The 22,701-nt window shown below is 42.5% G+C and overlaps 1 pseudogene; it reads left to right on the forward strand.

Moving 5' to 3' along the window:
• Positions 1-1,065: 1,065 nt before the first annotated feature.
• On the forward strand, positions 1,066-22,487 carry LOC102920249 (ADP/ATP translocase 2 pseudogene; annotated as a pseudogene).
• Positions 22,488-22,701: the final 214 nt, after the last annotated feature.

A 22,701-nucleotide genomic window follows, 5' to 3' on the forward strand; every position in this document is an offset into this window, starting at 1 on the left:
GTGAAACAGAAAACAAATTATAGAAAACCAATAAAATCAAAAGCTTTTCCTTTGAAAATAATCAAGAAAATTGATGAACATCTAGTCATTATCTATAAGAAACCTACAATGAAAGTTTTTAATTACCGTGATCCTAATTATCCTGATCTCACCAGATCCATAAGCCAAGAACAACATGCACTGGAAAGAGGTACAACTTCTATTCACAGATAACTTTAAATGCTGCACAGAAAAGCCCAGATAATCCAAAAGTAATAAGATAAACAATAGGCTGCCAAGACAGAATGAATCAGCAAAGTCATGAGAATTCAACCTGCAAGAACAAAAATTATTTTTAAATATTTAATAAAAATTTTTATTTTGTATTTGAGCATCAATTGGGATATGAAGTTCTTAAAATGCTATTTTAAAGGCATCAAGAGTTTAAAACATGCAATAAAAACACAACAAAAACCTCAATCAATTGTTGACAGTTGTTGAAAAATTGTTAAATAGTTAGATTGTATGTGTGAACTGAAAGACTCAATATTTTTTAGACCAATTCTCCCCAAATGTAACCACATATTCCATGCCGTCTGAATTACAACAGCAGCAATCTTTTTAAACAAACACATTTGTTCTGAAAATCTTAAAGCAAAGGAAATTGCCATAGCAAATTTCTGTGGGAAATGGAAACAGAAGGGAACCACGTGCCTGGGCTCAGAGCTTCCACACTCGCTGAGAACAGGACTGTGCTGTAGGGGCCTGGGGACAGACACACCTGTCCAGGGTCACTTCTAACACGGACCCCGAGACCATTTGATGCTTTTCAGCAAATTGGAATGGAAACCTGGGTGTCTATCTGCAAAATACATATTTCCATCTGCACTGCAGACATGAACTGGGACATAGACCTCAACATAAACATTAAAACTGTGTAAAATTGACTAAGGGGACATCTACATCACACCCACCCTCCAGGCTCTGGGACCATCACAAAGGACACACAAATTGATTGTGAGAGCCAGAGGTCAGGGAGGACCAGGGCAAAGAGTGTCTTCCGTGTGTGACGGGACTGCTGCACTCATGAGTCCACAGCGGGTGTGGCGCCCACACGTGATCCAGGCAGTCAGCATTATCGTCCGGCATCCAAAGGAGCTCAGCAGCCCGCAGCCCTGCCTGAGGTACTATGCACAGCTGGTGCCACCCCCGCCCTTCTCAAATCAAATCAAGACAAAACAAAAATGGAACAAAAACCCACAAAAAAGAACATGCAGTTTGTTTGTATTGGCCAGCTACTCCTGGGCATGGGGGCTGCCCCTGGAGTGTGGTTGATACACCCAGCGATGCTCTTTTGGGGGAAAACGAATTTTCCCTTCGCCAGTGGGGATCAATTGCTAATTACTTCTTGGTTAAGACTGGGACCCTCTCAATGCTGGAATCTCATCTGGCTTGAACTTGTTCAGGTTAGGCCTCCAGTCTCTGTGAGTCTGTTGTGTCTAAAGACACTGTTTCCTTGGAGTTGTTCATCCCCTCTGGCTCTTACAATCTTTCTCCTCTTCTACAAAGAACCTTGAGCTTTGAGGGAAGGTGTTTGATGAAGACACCCCATTTAGGACTAAGTGCTGCCAAGTCTCTCAGTACCTGCCCATTGTCCAGTTGTGGGGCATGACGGTGTTGATTCCATCCACTGCAAGAAGACGCTTCTCTGATGAAGGGTGAGCTCTGCAATGATCTATCAGTGTAGCAGTGTCTCTAGTTTACAGCGCCCTCATTTCTAAGAAACTTCATGGGACACATTTCTAATTAATGGTACAGATCCCAGAACCATAGGAAATACACCTGTTTAGTAATAACTATTCTCTCTAGAATGACTTCAGGTTTTCATTTCCATTAAAACAGTGGTTCTCAACCCATGGGTTGCAACCCCTCTGGGGTGGAATGACCCTTTCACAGGGGTCACCTAAGGCCATAGGAAAACACAGATGTTTGCATTATTGTTCCTAACAGTAGCAAAATTACAGTTATGAAGCAGCCACAAAAATAATTTTATGTTTTGGGGTCAGCACACCATGAGGAATTGTAAAGGGTCACAGCACTAGGAAGGTTGAGAGCCACTGCCTTAGAAGGCCGCCTTCTCCAAAAGGTCTGCTTCCTTGAGCATGAGCGGAATGGAATGGGCAGATGCATTGTGGACTGTCCCTACAGGAGGAGGCTGCCGCACACAGCACGGGTAAATCTCAAGCTGTAATGACTGATGACTCCAACACAAAACGAGACTGGTGGTTTATAGCGTAATCATCTCCTACAAGGCAATGATGATCTCACCAGTGATTTTTCCAGAAATTTTACATGGTTGATGTTTATGTTTATGCCTATGACCCACTTCATGTCAATATCCTGTGTATTGCATAGGCTGTGAAGTATATACAGGACAGTCCATAGCTTCCACGTGGACAGCCAGCTTTCCACTACAGGCAGCAATGGGGAGAAGAGGTAGATGGACCTCTGTGAGTTCAAGGCCAGTCTGGTCTGGTCTACATAGTGAGTCCAAAGCAAGCCAGAGCTGTGCAGTGAGATGCTGTCTCACCAGTCAAAACAAACAAAACAAAACAAAAAGCACTCTGTCTGATTGAAGTTTCATGAGTTTATATACATATGAATCTTCAGGAAAGAAAGCCCAGTTCACAGAGACAGAGTCTATCTGTTGTCCAGGGCTGCTCATGTGGGGTTCTCATGTGGGGTGCATGGCAGAGAGCACAAGGGGATGTCGTGAGGTAATGAAAATGTGTATTTCACATTTATTTGTTTGTGTGTGTGTGTGGAGGTCAGAGGACAACTTGCAGGAATCACGTCTGCTCCTAGCATTCAGACGCCAGGGATCAAACTCAGGTTACCAGTACCTTACCCACTGAGCCATGTCTCAGGCTCCGAAAATGTGCATCTTGATTGTGGTAGTGACTGTCTAGGTGTGTATGTCAGTCAAAATCTTTTTACCTAAATGAGGTAACATGATTTCTATAATTACATTTAGACACTAACTGGGAGATTCTTAAAGTCAGAGCAGAAAACTGTTTGGCAGTTCAAGAGGGAAATGCTCTCTGAGGAAAAAGAACATTTACCGAGTCATTAAAATATGAGAAAGCATCATGACATGCATGAGAGGCATTGCTAATTAGTGTCACACAGCCCAGAATCAATGCCATGTGTTTCTACATAATGACCATTCTCTTTAAAGTGTGTTCATAAAGACATTATATTTCTAGCATTATTGGGTGAAGCCAACATTATCAAAGGCTCTCCCTATTTGAACACGAGGATAAAAAATAGAATTTTCCAGAATGTCTTTCTTTCTTTCTTTTTTTTTTTAAAAAAAAAAAAAAAAAAAAAAAAAAAAAACAAGTTTAGGTAGAAAACTTCAAACTGTTAATAGTCATTATCCACTATGACCAAGGCCACATTAGCTTCTGGATGTAGGAAATACTTAGGGAACATATTCCATGACAGCAAAAATTCCTGCCTTCCTAGGCACACAGGCACAAGCTCAAAATGTGAGACATCCCTGGCCTATGAACATGGTGCCACTCGAATATCTGCAACCCAGAGAAACCTCTGATGGGAATGAGAACACACATTTTAAGAGCCAGTCCACACCCCAGGGCTGCTGGGGCTTCCAGGAGAACTGGCTGCTGGAGGTTCACACAGGCCATCTTCAGCATTTGGAACTGATGCAAAAAATATATAGGAGGGACTGTTGCTAAGGACAATAGGAGAAGAAAGTGCTCAGCCTTGGTGGCAATCAGGACACAAATTTAAAACCTCTGTGTCTTTTGGTTGCTTTCTCCAGTTGGTATCAGAAAATAAAAGACTAATTCCAAACACTGGCAGGAGGGGCAGAAGGTGTGACCTTTGCACTTGCAGTAAAAAGTTAGATGCTAGTTTGAGGAAGAAACTTGGAAATGTGAAAATAGACCCTGATCTTTTATAAGGAGCTCAGACATGTTCAGAAGGAAAAAAGAAAAAATACAGGCTTTCACTATTGATAATGGTTAAGCAATGCAATAATATGTCTGGTATCATTTAAATGGCTAAGAATTAAGAGACCACCAGATATCCAAAGTGTGGAAATGCTGGGACCGTGGCACAGAGCATGCTGTGAATGTACGGTCCTATGGGCGTGCATTCCTGCTAAGAGGCCAAGTGGACTACAAAATGAAATCACAAAGTGCTCACAATTGTGTTCAAGACTTGTGTTTATGAGCAAAGGCCAGAAGAGAAAATGAGTAAGTTGTTAGATTTTCCTGTTATGGGAGATTAAAAACAGGCCTGAACAAAGCACTAGAGGCTGCAGACGAAACTACACTCTCATTGTGGAGAAACTGGTCATAAAGAGACAATCAGAAGTTCATCATAGTTGGGGCAGGGTCCTGCTGTGAGCACGAAGACCTGAGTTTGGATCCCCAGTGTTCATTTCAAAGCTTGGCATAGTCTCTGTTGTAGCAAGTCTTTCTCTGTCCCACCAGCCTGATCCCAAATAAATGACACAGAGACTTCTTATTAATTATGAAATTTTGGCCAGTAGCTTAGGCTTGTTTCTAACTAGCTCTTGTAACTTAAATTAACCCATTTCTGTTAATTTACATGCTGCCACATGGCTCATGGCTTGTTACCTCATCTCCTACATGTCATGCTTCCTCTGCATGTGCTTGGTGACTTATCCTTCCTCTTCTAGCATTCTCTCTGCCCCAACAATCCTGCTTAGCTATTGACTGTTCAGCCTTTTTTAATTAAATCAATCCAAGTGACACATCCTCACAGTATACAAAAAGATTATTTCACATTTTCCCCTTTTTGTCTAAATAAAAAGGAAAGGTTTTTAACTCTAACATAGTAAGACTATGTCATAATAAAACTATAACATAGTAAAACGAAGAACAATTATCAGGTATTATCTAAATAGAAAGGAAATGTATTAACAATTACATTAATTAATTAATTAATTAATTAATTAACAAATGAAACTGTATACAATAGGGACAATTATCAAGTAAGAATCATATTCACAATGTCCAGTCCATTTGTATTTGGTGAAGTTAGAGAAAATACTCCCATTATCTATCCTCTCTTAATGAGTCCAAAGTTTTGTATCTAATTTATCTTTTATAATAACTAAGGAAAACTATAACTGTAACTATCTAATCTTCACTTTCATCAAAGACCCCAGAAGGATATTATATTACCTGAGTAAGCAGGAAGTGCAGTGCAAGCCACTTTCAAAACTAGGAAATGACAGAGACATCTGGCTGCCTGGACAGGCGCCTCAAGGTTCCTCTGCAATGTTGGGGCACCCATGTTCAGCCTTCAGTTCTAGAATATCTGACAGACTTTTCTGTGAAGCAGGAATTTCGAATGACTGTCCTGCCTTATCTTGGCAAAGTTCAGCAGTCTTTGTCCTTTGTGTCCTGCTTGTCCAGTTTGTACAGCACACCATCAGCAGTCAAGGCAAGAACACATTTTTGCCCAAATGGCTATTTTTGCCACATTGAAAACAAACTCCATATGGAGTTTCTTCAATGCCCGTCATCTTCTCTGAAGTAAATTGGTGCTGCCAGGAGCAGACATATCTTGTTGTCATGAAAAGCCTATGTTAACAAAGCATTTTAAATGCCATATTCTGTAGGTCTTTGAAGTGTTTAAAGACCATATATCTATCTAAAATATATCTCTGTTTGATCTTGAAAACACACTGAATGTGACTACTACAAGTTTGATTGTTATAGATGATTAACTACTAATCTGCATTTCTTTATTATGCTAATTAGTTTGTAACAATAACTTTCCAGGACTAGAATTTTACATTATATTGTTAAATGAGCTGCACATGTGCAATAGCTTAAACAAGAGTAGAAGTATATGCACAGCATGTTCTAACAAAAATGATCTTAAATTTGCATCGATATACAAAAATCCACGCCAATGTAAAATATTTGAGACTAGTGGTTATTCAGAAATAGACTCAACAATCTACCCTTTTATCTCATCATTTTTATACTATATCCCCCCTTTTTCTCTTCAGAATGAGATCCCTGAATCTAATCTCCTTTGTCCGTTTTTTCTGACAATATCAATTCGTAAACAACAATGACAAACATTTATAGCCCACCAAATGACCCCAAACCACCCACCCCATCTCTTGGGAATGTGGGCATTGTGTTCTCTAGACTGCATCCTATTGTCTGGGGGCTCTGGCATATTTGGAGGACCCTGAGAAAATTAGGATAATGGTCAAGTCCTGGCTAGAATAGTCTGTGAGGTTGGACCATCTCAGCCAGCATCCTTGAAGCTGTTCTGGATGTAGAACTCCTAGGAAACGGCAACATAGGCGTCTGAGAGGCTGGATCTCCTGGGCCACCCATTTTCATAGGTGTTTGGTCCCCTTGCTCTGAAAACACACACACTTTCAAAGGTAACACACATATCAGCATTAATGTAAGTATAGACCATTTAAGCCAGCCAAAAGATGATTTTTTTGTTTGTTTTATGTTTAAGCAGGTAAAATATACATCACCTGTCATGTAGGATTTTTTAGGTTTATTTCTTTATGTCTATAGCCAGGATTTTCAAGGGGTCTCTCCCAATCAAATTTGATCTCTTTCAACTTTGAATGAACCCATAGCCTTTTGTTTTATGTGAAAACAAAAGCATAACTTCTTCCACAATGTACACATTTTTTTCACTTCCATTTTGAAGTTAAGATGTTTTAAAAATACCTAGATTGGTTTATTTCAGCATTCCCTCTTTCAATCCCATGTCTCTCAGAAGCTGTCATTTGCTTATCAGTAATCAAAAAATTCCAATGTCTTGGAATAGCATATGGGATCCAGACCCCCTGTGTATTTTTAATCTTTACATGGCTTTTTCTTTTTTAATATTTATAAATGATTTCTACTTTTCTATGACTTTCTATATCCATTTTTTTCTTTCTTAAGCCTACGCACGTTTTTAGACACCCTGTGATCTCTTTAGAGTTTTTCTGTCTGAACACACTTTACTATGCATCTGCAACCTTTTCTGTCTGCAAAACTCAAACTGCTGCACACTTGGCTCATGGCATGCTGGCAGCTCAAGTCTGCAGATGTCAGCCAGGAGATTCATCTCTGTACTGCAGCCAAACTGGGGGACTCGGGAGCTGCTTTAGCTCTGCTTTTGTGTGTTTGGAACCTTTTTTAAACTTTCTCAGGTCTTATGTAGAAATACGTGCCTGGATGTTGGGCACCATATGTAGCAAGTCTTTCTCTGTCCCACCAGTCAGCTCCCAAATAAATGACATAGAGACTTCTTATTAATTATAAAAGCCTGGCCAGTAGCTTGGGCTTGTTTCTAACTAGCTCTTATAACTTAAATTAACCCATTATTGTTAACTTAGGTGCTGCCACGTGGCTCATGGCTTGTTACCTCATCTCCTGTGTGTCATGCTTCCTCTGCATCTGGTTGGTGACTCCTCCTTCTTCTTCCCAGCATTCTATCTGCCTCCAAAATCTTGCCTAGCTATTGGCTGTTCAGCTTTTTATTCAACTAATCAGAGTGACACATCTTCACAGTATAGAAAAAGATTATTCCACAACATTCTGTCTGTGATCATAGCACAAGGAGGTCAGAAGCAGGCATATCCCTGCAGCTTGCTGATAAGAGACCCCATGGGAAATGACTCAGGAAGACAGCCAACATCCCATGCACACAAATAAGCACATGCTTGTATACCTGTACTCACACACAGGTCATCAAAGTTGGTTAATCGAGTAGAAACATTGTTTTGGTTTCATTTAATAAGATTTAAGCTGCACAGTGTCATGTTTTGATATACATATGCATAGTGTAGTATCTTAGGGTTTCTGTTGCTATGAAGAGACACCATGACCATGGCAACTCTTATAAAGGAAAACATTTCATTGGGGCTGGCTTATAGTTCAGAGGTTTAGTCCATTATTGTCATGATGGGGTGTGGTGGCACGCAGGTAGACATGGTGCAGAAAAAGGAGCTGAGAGTTCTACATCTTGATCTGTGGGCAGCAGGAAGTGAACTGTATACCACACTGAGTGTAGCCTGAGCATAGGAGACCTCAAAGCCTACCGCCACAGTAACACACTCACTCCAACAAGGCCACACCTACTCCAACAAGCCATACCTCCTAATAGTGCCACTCCCTGTGGGGGACATTTTCTTTCAAACCACCACATATAGTGATTACTACAGTAATCACAACACCATAGTTATCAACTTACATACAATTACTGGTTTGTTTTTTTTTTTTTTTAGCTATCTAAAAATCTACTCTTTTCATTTTGCTGTGATATTATTAGCTATAGTTCTCACGCTGGTTAGATCTCTAGACCCTCATAGCTGGAGCCTTGAACTTGTGCCTCTACCTCCCCTTTGTGCACACACCCCCCGACTCCGGCGACGCTCACTTTACTCCCGATGTCGTCTTTGTTGTCCAGATAGCTTTTCTTTTTTAGATCCCATGTGGAAATGAGCTCAAGCAATATTTTTCTGTGCCTGACTTTATGCTCGTAGGTTCATCCATGTCACCCCAAATGGCATGATCTCCCTTTATAAAGCTAACTGATAGTCTGTTGACTATCAAAAAGTTTTACCCATCACCGGAAATCTCCGTTGTTTCCATATCCTTGCTTTGGCAGAAGCTGCCTTGACCACAGGGCACCGGTGCCACAGAAGGGGCTGACCTTCTTTCTGCCCTCGAGTGTGGGTCCAGGAAGAAGACTGCCTCGTCATACGGTGACACTTTATTAACTTCTTTAGCAGTCAATGTGTCGTTCTCCCGAGTAGCGGCACCAACCTGTGCTTCTGTCAATAGTGCACTCAGGCCCCCTTCCCCACATTCTGATCAATACTTGCTACCTCCTGTCCTTCTGATAACAGCCACATGACCAGGTGTGAACTGGCAGCTCATTTAACTTTAATTTGCATTTCCTTGATGGTCGTGAGCACCTTTTCATTTGGCTGTACGTTTCCTTTAGAGAAATGCCTACTCAGGATATGTCTCTTACGTCATATATAAAAATCAAATTAAAAAAAAAAACAAACTGGCTGAAGACCCAAACATAAGACCTTAAGCCACAGACCTTCTAGGGAAACATGTAGAAGAAAACCATCTCGATGTTGTCCTTGGCGAGAGTTTTTGGATATTTTCTCAAATATGCATGTGACAGCAGCAAAATTAAATAAGTCTGGTGTCTTAGTCAGGGACCAAAGCAACATGGGTAGGAAAGGGTTTATTTTGCTCACAGTTTCCTATCAAATATTTTAATATAACACCTGAAACTGAAAAACTGCTAGAAGAAGACCTAGGAAAAAAACAATTCAAAGTGTAGATATTGTTCTAGTTGGGGTTTCTGTTGCTGTGATGAAACCACAGAACCAAAAGCAACTCAGGGAGGACAGGGTTTGGTGCATCTCACACTTCTAGGTAGCAGACCATCCCTAAGGAAAGTCAGGGCAGGAACCATGGAGGGGTGCTCTTGCTGACTTGCTCCCTGTGGCTTGCTCAGCCTGCTTTCTTACAGAGCCCAGAACCACCATCCCAGGGGTAGCCCTACCCACATTGGGCTGGGTCCTCCCTGCTCAATCACTAATTAAGAAAAATGCTCTCCAGGCTTGCCTACAGCCCAGTCTTATGGAGGTATTTTCTTAATTGAGGCTCCCTTCTCTCAGATGATTCTAGCTTGTATCAAGTTGACATGAAACTAGTCAGCACATGTGGGTGGGTTTATCACCTTGAAAGAAACTTCCGCACAACAAAGGAAATGGTCAACAATGTGAAATGACTGTCCCTGGATCAGGAGAAAATATTCATGAACTATGTAACACATATGGAGAACTCACACAAAATAAGAGGAAAAAGAAAAAAAACTCAAAAAACCAAGAACACACTCAGTCTAGTGGGAAATTTAAACTGCCAGTCATATAGATGGAAGTAAGTGAGAAGCAGAGTGCTCATGACTTTCAAAGTCCTGGGTTGGGGTGTTCCTCTGTCACTAAACACAGTGCAGGATCAGAAACATCAAGTAACCTATGCATGCAAGAAGAATAAGGGTAAAGCTCTGAACCCCCTCCTCAGCACAAGCCTGAGAATTCTAGGAGACAGCACAAACGGGCCTCTTGGGTAAACTGAGCCCCGGGTATGGTCATTCAGCCCCCCTGTCAACCAGGTGTCTACACACTGATTTCCTAAGGACCTTAAAATACAGCCAGCTAAACATTCTGAAGCTTTAGACTGACTGACTGGGGATAAAGATTCAGAACCATAAGCTCAGATCTACGTAATCATCCACAGGACATTGGAACTTCCGTACGTGATTCGTAAGGTGAAGATAAAGAATCCTGAACAAAGCTGCCTCTGTTTTGCTTGACAAAGAACCTTGGGAGGCATGAGAGACCATTTTTTAAAACCCAGAGCTTTCCTCTGAGGTGGAACCCCACCAGGTAGTGAGCAGGAGGGAGACCATGGCGAAGCTCCTGTGGAGGAGAAGAGTCCTTCTCAGACCTCTCCAGGAATAGCCAGGCAAGGATGGCTACTGAGCAGGTGCGGAGAAGGTCATGGTCACCTGTACTGGAGATGGAAGGGGCCTGGCAGCCCATAGGCTCCGGCCACAATTCCATATCGCTTTCTTCCTAAAACCTCTCACTGTGCCTTGCTACCTAATGGTGGGGTTCTTCAAACTGACCTCCAGTCTCAAGACAGCCCTCACCACCTCCAAAAGAATTATTTTGGCTTGATTTTATAACCGATTGTCTTGTCAGCTGGCAAGTGGGGTTTCTTTCTCCTGAAACAAAACTAATGATTTCTGATTTGGTTGCCAGATATCTTTGGATCTTCTAAATTCATTTATTTAGCAAACATTGATATCACACTCCATTTATGCCAAGCGCTGTGCTCAGCGCTACACAAATGTTACTGATTTCATCCAACATGCTGTTGCTTCTGAGTGACAGTGACAGCGCCACACGGAGACTGCGGCATTTGTCAGTGTCTTTGCTGCAAACAGGAACCAGCCTCATCTGCCCCCCTCCAGCTGGCGGGGGTACCCCAGGGTGTGCACTCGGGCTTTGTCCTGTTGGGATGTAAATGGCTTCTATCTCATCCCCAGGGAGCCAGCCCATTATTAACGTTTTCCGTCACTGGAATTGATCCCACTTCAGGCACTGAGGGGCACTGGCCACCCTCCTCGTTCACCCCACCCCAACCTCACCCAGCCATTCTCCCTTTCCAAAGGCCCGCCTGGCGAGCACATCATCTGACAGATCTCGGTGGTGTAGACGTCCAGTTTTCAAAAATCTTCCATCAAATTTCTGTCCCTCGAGCCCTCTTTTTCTCCTCGTCCTGCCTTATTGGTTAACACCTTTCCAGTAATCAGGTGTCCAGAACAGTATCATTTTATCACTTTGCAGGCTTGGCTTCCAGGTGCTGTTTACTCTGACTCTGGGGCTCTGGAGACCTTCTGCTTTCCGTGGGCATCTGTTTCCAATCATTTATCTCCAGGCTCGTCACTCCTTCCTGCCTTAACCCTGACTTATTTTCTCCCGTAAATTTCCACACGTCCCGGGTTTTGTCTCCTCGTCCACCTGGAATGCACACCCACACTTGTAGGTTTATAATGACCTGGAATTCTTAATTCTCCAAAATCAGTTTGAGGCACAAAGAAATGGATAACATTAACTGAGCACTTCCCGTGGCCCAGGCACCACATTAAGCATATTCACACGTGATCTTAGAGTAAATCGTGATCGGTAGCTGCCGTTTCTACCTGCTTTTTACATATAAAGAGGGCTAAGGTTTAAAAAAATAAACTTGCCTAGTTGGGTGTGGTGGGACTCATCCCAGGGGGAGTTCACGGTCACCCTCAGCTACAGAGGTCTCATCCTCAAGGAGACAGAACTGGTCTACAAGACAGCTATCAATCAATCAATCAATCAATCAATAAACTAAGTAGGCAGACTACAATTTGAACCCAAATTCTGAGATTAACCGCTAAACTTCATGGCATTTAATACATACCATATGTAAAAATACTGTATTTTATTATATTTCTATTTAGAATAACAAAATGGGATGAACCAGAATTTCAAGTTAGTTTCATCTTTCAAAGGCACAGCAGAGATTAAAATGGGGCTCCTTTACAGACACATCAAAAATAAAAAAGTTAAAAATGAAGGAATTTCAGAGATTAACCAGTTCGAATATCTCATTTGATATGAATGAGCATGGTGGAATCTGGAGGCTCTTTCCACCCACGATTCTACCTTTGTGTTGAAGTGTGGCTTCCTGGGACCTAGCCACAAGGCTAGGCCCACACAGTGTGACATCTAGGGTGCGAACGAGCCCTGCATTTCTCCTTCTGGGTGTTACTGCTACTGTCATCTGTCTGTCCATCTGTCCGTCTTTATTGAGGAATAGGCCAGAGCCTTGCCTTGTGCCCTGCTTGGCATGGAGAGCAGAGCTGCTGCTTTCTCTCTGGTGATAAGCAACACAGTCCTATCCTGCTTCTCTCGTTCCCTCTGTTGATCTCCTCCTCTCTAGTTATCTCTAACCAGCATTCCCACAGGGCCAGGTCATTTTCTACACTGTCCCAGAGGCCCTGGAGAACCACCCCAGGCCAAAACGATCTCTTCCCTCCTCTGAAAGGTTTCCCGTGTCACTCATTTACCACTTATCATATGCTGCCCTGAATCATCTGTTTGGTGCCTTTTGTCTAAGAGCCTGGCTTGCCTTGAGGGCAGAGATCATATCTTATTCATCATTGTATCCACCACATTGCCTAGCCTAAGGCCCACAACAAAATAGGTGTTCTATAAATGTTGATTGATTTATTGTACGTGGGAATGAAAATGACTTCCTTGCTTCTGTGGAGACCCAAGCAAAGAAAGTAACTTTTCTGAGACCCATGAAATAATTGGGAATACACATTTTAGAGGACTCAAAAGAGAAGTAATCAGAGGTGCTTGGACTTATCTGAACACGATTGTGTCTGTGGGTAGTTAGTGCACTGATGTGATCACAATTGTGTCTGTGGGTAGTTAGTGCACTGAGGTGATCACAATTGTGTCTGTGGGTAGTTAGTGTACTGATGTGATCACAATTGTGTCTGTGGGTAGTTAGTGCACTGAGGTGATCACAATTGTGTCTGTGGGTAGTTAGTGCACTGAGGTGAACACAATTGTGTCTGTGGGTAGTTAGTGTACTGATGTGAACACAATTGTGTCTGTGGGTAGTTAGTGTACTGAGGTGAACACAATTGTGTCTGTGGGTAGTTAGTGCACTGAGGTGAACATGATTGTGTCTGTGGGTAGTTAGTGCACTGATGTGAACACCATTGTGTCTGTGGGTAGTTAGTGTACTGAGGTGAACATGATTGTGTCTGTGGTTAGTGTACTGATGTGAACACGATTGTGTCTGTGGGTAGTTAGTGCACTGAGGTGAACACCATTGTGTCTGTGGGTAGTTAGTGCACTGATGTGAACACGATTGTGTCTGTGGGTAGTTAGTGCACTGAGGTGATCACAATTGTGTCTGTGGGTAGTTAGTGTACTGAGGTGAACACCATTGTGTCTGTGGGTAGTTAGTGTACTGAGGTGAACATGATTGTGTCTGTGGGTAGTTAGTGCACTGATGTGAACACCATTGTGTCTGTGGGTAGTTAGTGCACTGATGTGAACACAATTGTGTCTGTGGTTAGTGTACTGAGGTGAAAACGATTGTGTCTGTGGGTAGTTAGTGCACTGAGGTGAACACAATTGTGTCTGTGGGTAGTTAGTGCACTGATGTGAAAGTGATTGTGTCTGTGGGTAGTTAGTGCACTGAGGTGAAAACGATTGTGTCTGTGGGTAGTTAGTGTACTGAGGTGAACACGATTGTGTCTGTGGGTAGTTAGTGTACTGATGTGAACACGATTGTGTCTGTGGGTAGTTAGTGTACTGATGTGAACACGATTGTGTCTGTGGGTAGTTAGTGTACTGAGGTGAACACGATTGTGTCTGTGGGTAGTTAGTGCACTGATGTGAACACCATTGTGTCTGTGGGTAGTTAGTGTACTGATGTGAACACGATTGTGTCTGTGGGTAGTTAGTGTACTGATGTGAACACAATTGTGTCTGTGGGTAGTTAGTGCACTGATGTGAACACGATTGTGTCTGTGGGTAGTTAGTGCACTGAGGTGAAAACGATTGTGTCTGTGGGTAGTTAGTGCACTGAGGTGAACACGATTGTGTCTGTGGGTAGTTAGTGCACTGAGGTGAACATGATTGTGTCTGTGGGTAGTTAGTGCACTGAGGTGAATACGATTTTATCTGTGGGTAGTTAGTGCACTGAGGTGAACATGATTGTATCTGTGGGTAGTTAGTGCACTGAGGTGAACATGATTGTATCTGTGGGTAGTTAGTGTACTGAGGTGAAAACTATTGTGTCTGTGGGTAGTTAGTGCACTGAGGTGAAAACGATTGTGTCTGTGGGTAGTTAGTGCACTGAGGTGAAAACGATTGTGTCTGTGGGTAGTTAGTGCACTGATGTGAACACCATTGTGTCTGTGGGTAGTTAGTGTACTGAGGTGAAAACGATTGTGTCTGTGGGTAGTTAGTGCACTGAGGTGAAAACGATTGTGTCTGTGGGTAGTTAGTGCACTGAGGTGAAAACGATTGTGTCTGTGGGTAGTTAGTGCACTGATGTGAACACAATTGTGTCTGTAGTTAGTGTACTGAGGTGAACACGAGTGTGTGTGTGGGTAGTGGAGAGAGGCCGACACTCAAGTTGATATATTAAGTAGACAGGACAATGAACGAGTCCTCCACAGACTCAGAGAGTTAAAGATACTTTTTAAACCAATTCTATATGGAGGTATTGACAGTTAGACAGGTTGATCACCACCAGATTTTAAAAAAACAGGAAAACCTGAACAGCGCAACCCTGAGACTCTCAGTAGGTAGTGCTTTGAAAATTCTGTAGAGCTGTGTGGACCCAGCTTCCTGACTTTCCTTGTGGTAACATCTTAGATTGTGAGGAGCCAAAGCTTTAGTTTTACTTGTAAGAAGGGGCTAACAGAAACTCCCCAGGACAGACCTTCAATCAGGAAGAAAATAATTTTTATTGTTTATTTTTATCTTCCCACAATTGACGGAATGCTTTGGACTGTCTTTTTCCAATCTCATCCCCACACCCTCTGTCAGCAGTGATCTTGCAGGCTGGCGCTGGTTTGGTCAATATTCACCACTCTATGTTTTTGTCAGCAACTATTGAATGAACGGGACCTTGTCATCGTCTATGTTCTACAAGAAGAAATCCAATGCCAGAAGAGATCAGAGAGGCAGCTCACCTGGGACTTCAATCACGGAGGAAACTCAGAAAGATTGTGTGACTTACACACACACACACACACACACACACACACACACACACACACACATTTTCAACAGTCAGTAAATACTTTTATCACAGAAGAGGTTCATTGTCAACTGACAGTTACCCCAATTAACAATAAATTTTAAAGATGTTTTAAAAATTATTCTCTAGTAGAATTACCTACTGCTCTCTGGGGGTAGAATGCAGAAATTATCTCAGTTCATGGACTGAAACTTACTAAGAAACACAGATGTCAAGGGTGTGATTGGAGCCGAGTGATGACTGCACCTGTGGAAATCAAAAAGCCAACCGTGCAGTCTTGTTAGCTTGTCCTTGGCTTTCCCTGTCTTCACCCCTGTGGCCCTTCCCTCTCACTGTGGCTTCTTGCCGCTCTTTCAAATGTTCTGGGTTTCACTAACGTCTTCCCTCTGCCAGAGTGGAGTTACCTGTCCACTTATATAGTGTGGGTGAGGTTCAGTCTGTTAACTGAGGCAGACCTGTGGTGGTATTGTGTTTCCCAATGTATTGTGTACCCTAATAAACTTATCTGGAGTCAGAGAACAGAACAGACACTAGACAGACATAGAGACCAGAAAATGGTGGCACACACACCTTTAATCCTATCACTTGGGAGGCAGAGATCTATGTGGATCTCTGTGAGTTCAAGGCCACACTAGGAACAGAGCCAGGTGTAGTGGCACACACCTTTAATCTCAGCACTTGATATCTCATGTCTTCGCTTGGGAAAGACACACGCCCTTAATCCCAGAAAGTGATGGCAGGAAGCAGAAAGGTATACAAGGCGTGAAGACCAGAAACTAGAGTCCTTTTTAGCTTTTAGGCTTTTAGCAGCAGTTCAGCTGAGATCCACTTGGGTGAGGACTGAGAGGCTTCCAGTTTGAGGAAACAGCATCGGCTGAGAAGTTGGCAAGCATTCACCCCAATACATGCTCCGGGTTTGTTTTTATTAATAAGACCTTTTAAGATTTGTGCTACACAGACCCTCCCATTTGAAGTGGCTTTTTGAGAATGTCTGCACCATCCAGCAAATAAAAAGACGTCTCCAGACTCCTGAGATCACCTATACAAGGCCAGGTGAAGAGTGTGAGGGTGACTGGCTACATTTAAGTAATATAGGTGATGAGTGAGGACCAGCCAGAGGCATGGCCTGTGGTTTCCCCGTTCTGTTCTTTAGATGACAGTGTCCTCCATGAAGAATGAAACATGGTCTGGTGACCTTCCTCAGCAGAAACAGAAAATTCTAGGGCCCAATTTTCTTGACTGGGTCTGTTTGAGGTGGCCTTTCTTCTGTCACCTTCCAGCCTTTCCCCAGGCCCCACAGTTAGCCTCCTCTCTGTTGCCCAAGGAACAGCTTTCACTTTCAGGTGTACATCGTGGTCACCCTGATGCTCTTATGATGTAATCATATTTTCCATCACTTTGAGATAAGTTTCTTCTTCTTCTTCTTCTTCTTCTTCTTCTTCTTCTTCTTCTTCTTCTTCTTCTTCTTCTTCTTCTTCTTCTTCTATGCAAAAGCAAAGAGTCTTTATATTTCAAGTTAACTTGCGTCTCTCCATCTGCCTGATGCAGCAGCAGAGCAGGAGAGACCCCGAGTAGCAATGGGACAGGGTTTTTAAGGCAAGGGGGACTTGGGGTCTACAGACTACATAGGAACAGACTCAGGATGGGTTTATGCCAGTGGCAATCATGTTAGTAACTTTTAATTGACTAGAGTTAGTTGGGGGTCACAGTTACCATTTTTGGGCAGGCCTGGACAAGTCCCAGGCTTTGTTCTTGAGCTGCCAGGGAGGCTGGCTGGCCTAGCACATACTGACTGTGGGAGCTGGCTCAGTGGCCCAGGCTCTGTCCTTGACTCCTGCATGTAGCTCTAAGTTGGTGAGGGGTCCCAGACAGTAAACAATTGGCTGAACCTTGAACAGTCAGAGTAGACGCGTTACTTCTGTCATCTCCATCCTGAGATCATCTCTCGGTTTCAGGAGTGTCATGGGCAAGTTGAGGAGATGGCTCGGCATTTAAGCCTTTGCTGTGCAATCTGAAGGACCAGCGTTCGGATCCCAGAAACGCCCACAAATGCTGCGTGGGCATGGTGGCCCACCTGTGCCTCCAGCCTTGGAAGGTAGATCTCCAAGCAAGCTGCCATGTAGCTGAGCTCTGAGGTGAATCAAGAGACCCTGCCTGAGTGAATAAGGTGCAACTGTGATTGGTCTCAACTTTAGACCTCCACCTGCCAATCACCTACCTACACACACAGTAAACAAACACTGGCTGGGTCACTATACTGTCACTATGAAATCTTACTAAGCTGTCCTATAGTTCAGAGCATGAAATTCGCATGGCTACCTTTTAATACATATTGCAACCGTGCCTTAAATTTCATAGTGTCTGTTGTACAACAATGTACCATTACATCTCGAGATTAGGGCTGTTACTGTGCCCATTTTACAGATGGAGGGACTAAGACGTTGCTTGTATAAGGTTAGCATTGGCCTCTCTACCTTCTACTTCCAGAAGGAGAAGAAAAAAACATTCGTTGAGTATCTTCTAGGTGCCAGTCCCCATGTGAAACAGCTTGTCCCATATTAATATCTTTAGCAAATTCTCCAGGTTCCTACTTCCAATAAATACATAATCAAAGTGGACTGTGTTATTTGTCCCACACCCGGAATCCCATGGTTAGCTATCTAAGGAACTGTTTCATGAACATGATCACCTTGGGCTGCCTTCCTGCTCCAGTACATGCAATCATATCCATATTGAAAAGCCCAACACATACCAATGTTTGCTAGGATTTCCAAATAATCTGTCACTCAAAGTTCCTTATAATGGTAGCATGGGGAGGCACTGGAATGCTCAAGAGAAAGGGCCAAATGCAAGGTGACTGTCATGGGGCATTATTCTCAGAAGGAATTAATGCTGTTCTCCTGCGAGGAAGTTGCTATAAAGCAAGAGCACCCCATGTGCCCGGCCCTTTCTGCATATGGCTGTTTCCCCTTCTGATTTTATGACAAGTTGTACCCCAGCCAATCCAAGGGCCAGTGAATGTTGTTTGGACCCTTCTGCCACAAGAATTGTGACCGTCTTTTCTTTACTAAGAATCAAAGCATCCTTAGGCATTTTGTTGTAGCAACAATAAATGTAACAATATACTTATATTCACCTTCTAGGCTTCTTATTCCTAGAAATAATTATTATTCCTCTTGATATGACTTCCATCATTCTCACATGCTTAGACAGTCAAACCCCATTTTCATTACTGAATTTGGATCTTTGGTCAGCTTTCAGAACACCTAAGTACAAGTTTACATACAATAACGATGCATGTGTCCTTGTTTTCTTCTTTCTGGGCTCCAGGGATGTGCCTCTCTTCTTACCCCAAAATCAGTGTCTTTTGTGGGCTTTCATTTTGCTAACACTTCCTATTAATCTCGTAATTGTTGGCATTCCTCATTTTATCCTACAGTGTGCCTTAAGTTTTAATCCCCAAACAAGTTTAAAATTTTTACCTCTTGGGAAAAGTATAGCCCTCAAGAGATCCACAGTCACCACAAATCTCCCTTTCTTCTTCCCAGCTAAATGCATAAAACCAAAGCTATGGTCCGGTACCATAGTTTGAATTTACATTCAGCACACTACTGTTTCATTTTCTACTTCACTCCAGAAAATGCTCTCCCTAAGGCAACTAACCCACTGCTTGAATGGGAAAGCTTATGTAAATGTGTCTTGTTCACAAAGCACTAAACTGGAGTTCAGAACTTGAGGTCATTTACATAGAGTGACCTAGTTTATAAATGGAAAATGGGATACTGGAACTCAAGTATGTAGTGTCAACTCATCACTTCCAACATTCCAGGCTAGTTGACCTCACTTACATGCACATATGTGTACACACACACACACACACACACACACACACACACACACATTTTGTGAATGAGTACATTAATGAAGATGTATATATACAGGAATGAAACATAAGCCTTGTGAAGTATCTAAATATATAGTGCATCCCTGTGCTTCTATGTTTATCTCTTCCTTGGTTCTTATAGCTCTTGTTTGGCATTCATTGCTGTAATATTCACTCCAAGGTGCCCTGGAAAAGAATTCAGAAGTCCCATCTTCAGGAAAGAATCATTTGTGAATTACTGATTTAAAATACATCACCAGCCTAAGTAGTAAGCATGGACTGTGGCTTCAACACGAACAGTGCAAACTTACTGTTCTTCAACAAGGCAGACTAAAGAGATTGTTTTCCTCACGTGTGAACCCACCATTTGCATCCGTTAGGTTCAAAACTGCATCTGTGTCAAGATATTAGAGAGGAGCTGTCAGAGTTCTCTGGTTGTGGAAACAAACCTGTGCACGATATTAAAGAGGATAGTTTAGTTGTTTTTTCAACCAAACTGCAAAGAAAAGTTTCCCAAGCTTAAGTGAGTAAGGTCCTGTCACTGATGTAACACCTCTGTAATGAAACCTTATAACCAAACACAAGTTCATCACCAAAAAAATCTTTAGACAATTCAGAATTATTGATGCACCATGACCCAAGAGTTCTCAATTCTGAGATGCAAGACTGAGTCAGAAGTTCCCCGTGCTTTGCAGAGTGAGGAGATCTGCCAGCTTACACAACATGAGCCATAAATCAACACTTAAGAACTGACCCAGTGCGTTCCAGTGAGACCGACAACATGCATCTCTCTAGTGCACCCTGTGACACTGATGACATGTACTTCTGTAGCCTACCCTGTGACAGACACTGACAACAGGCACCCGCCTAGTGTACCCTGTGACACCTAGTGGGCCCTCTGACTTTGTGCAGAACGATTCTGTGCTCTATTTTGATCCATATAGCTGTTTTTAAATATGGCCATGGTGTTTCCCTGTAAGTTTTACATAGTTCAATGTTTTCCATAAGCTAACCAATAAGACTTACTCATTTGAAAAAAAAATGACATAATTTCAGTAGCACATGGCAATAAAAGAGTAATAGTATATGAAGTAAATGTTGGGTAACTGATAGGAAATATTTCAGATATCTTCATATTGTATTTATGTGCTGTGTGCAATGCTGACAAAATCTTGTGTCATACTTTTATTTCTTTATTAAAACTAGGAAACAAATGTTATTAATTTTTGTGAGAATATATGTGTTATTGGGAAGGATATGAGTGTGTGTGTGTGTGTGTGTGTGTGTGTGTGTGTGTGTGTGTGTGTGTGTAAGCCAGACATCAACATCAGATCTCTTCCTCAGTCACTCTCCACTTCACTTTCGGAGACTGGATCCTTCACTGAGCCTGGAACTCACTGATTTGACTAGACTAGCTGGCCAGTGAGCCACAGGGATCCGCCTGTCTCTGCCTCCCAATGCTGAGGTAATGGGTGTGTGCATCTATGCTGGGCTTTTTCACCTGCATTCTGGAGATCCAGATCCAGACACAGGTCTTCATACTTGCAAGACTTTACCCACTGAGCCATCCCCCCAGCTCCAAGATGATTACTTTTGATAAACACATCAACTAATCAAGAGTGAAATATTTTCCTGAAGTAGAAACTGTGTGTGGGTCTCTAGTATCCAAGGATGCATATTAAATCTTTAATTGTCTCTAATTAAAGATTGTTTAAAATTTAACTTTCACAATTATCCCAGTGTTTTTAAAATCCTATTGATCACTCTCATGAGGCTTATTCTACATTATAAGTTTTTACTTCTAGAAATATTTCAAAGAGTATTTTCAGTTTGGGAGAGCTCATTATAAGAACCCCGGGCATTAATTCTCATGTGGCAAGCTCACCTCTATTGATGGGTGTTTGAAAAAGGGAAAATCTTTGTTTTACTGAGCAGAATAATGCTCCTTTACACTCAAGAATGTTTAAGTTTGTAGTTACAGAACATTTTCAAGACACAGTTATTTTACAAAGTAAAGAGCATGTATTTATCAGCCTGCTTCTCCCTATGCTCAGGTTGAAGTATTAAATACAGTAATATATCTGCTCTGATCCTGAATCATTTCAAAAGGAAAACAATCAGCCTAGAGCCAGCAGTCAGCATTACCCTGCCCCATACTCTCTCCCTTTTCTTTTCTTTCAGTGACAGATGTTGTGTCATTCCCAAGGACTCAAAGCCAAGTGGAGGGGCTGCAGCCATCTTCAAGGCTGTAGTGGCCCCGTCCAGCAGGTCACGCTGCTGCTGCACATGCAGCATGCTAACAAACACATCACAGTGGGCAGCCAATACAAGGGCCTTTTAGACTGTGGTCCACAGACTACGGGCAGAGAGCCCTGTCCTGGTGTGGTCACTTGGCCAATGTCACTAGATACTTCCACACCCATGCTATCAACTTAGCCTTCAGAGATAAGTGCAGATCTTCCTGGGTGGTGTGGAGCACAGGACCCAGTTTGGGCACTACTTGGCAGGGGACCTCGCATCAGGTACTGCTGTCATGGGGCCACATCCCTGTGCTTTGCCCATATGTGCCTAACAGCTGATGTGGGCGATGTTGAAGCTGAAAGGGAATTCAAACGCCCCATTGACTGCCTGACTGAGGTCTACAAATCGGATGGGATCAAGGCCTCTACAGAGGCTTTAATGAGTCTGAGCAGGGAATTATCATCCTCAGAGCTGCCTACTTTGGTATCTATGATACCACAGAGGGAATGTTCCCAGATTCCAAAATATCTTCATCAGCTGGATGACTGCACAATCTGTCCCTGATATTGCTGTCATGACTTCCCATCCTTTTGACAAAGTTCACTGTCACTTGATATGCATACAGGTGCACTTGGCTTCTGGAGGAAGACTGCTCACGGATGGTGTCTCCAGGGCGAATGGTCCAGTGCGCTCATGGGTGTGGGTGGGACTTCATGCCTGTCTTGTATGATGAAATCAAGAGGTTCACATAGTATTGCCTCAGTGTCCCAGAACCCTGTGAATGGGCATGTTGTGTTACATAGCATATTTTGAACATTCTGAAGATATTCTCTGGGCTTGTTTGTCTTATTAATGGGAACTGCTCCCTGTTGGAAAGCAGGAGGTAATAGTAGTTATCTGAGCAGTTTTCTACTAAACCCATTTCCATGATGATGACCACAATGGGACTCAATTACATTTTTATTTCAGTCACTCCTGATAAAAAATATCAAAGGAATTAAAATTTCTTTTAAAAAAAGTAAAGAAAAAGAAAAAAATGAGAGAAGCCATCGATTTTTGGAGTTCTCAATATGCAATGAGACTCAGTCATATGCTGGATAATATAACACTTAATGATGGCTATATTCAATTCCACTGCTTCCAGAA

This window comes from Peromyscus maniculatus, chromosome 10 (assembly GCF_049852395.1).
Source record: "Peromyscus maniculatus bairdii isolate BWxNUB_F1_BW_parent chromosome 10, HU_Pman_BW_mat_3.1, whole genome shotgun sequence".
NCBI classification, from domain to species: Eukaryota; Metazoa; Chordata; class Mammalia; order Rodentia; family Cricetidae; genus Peromyscus; species Peromyscus maniculatus.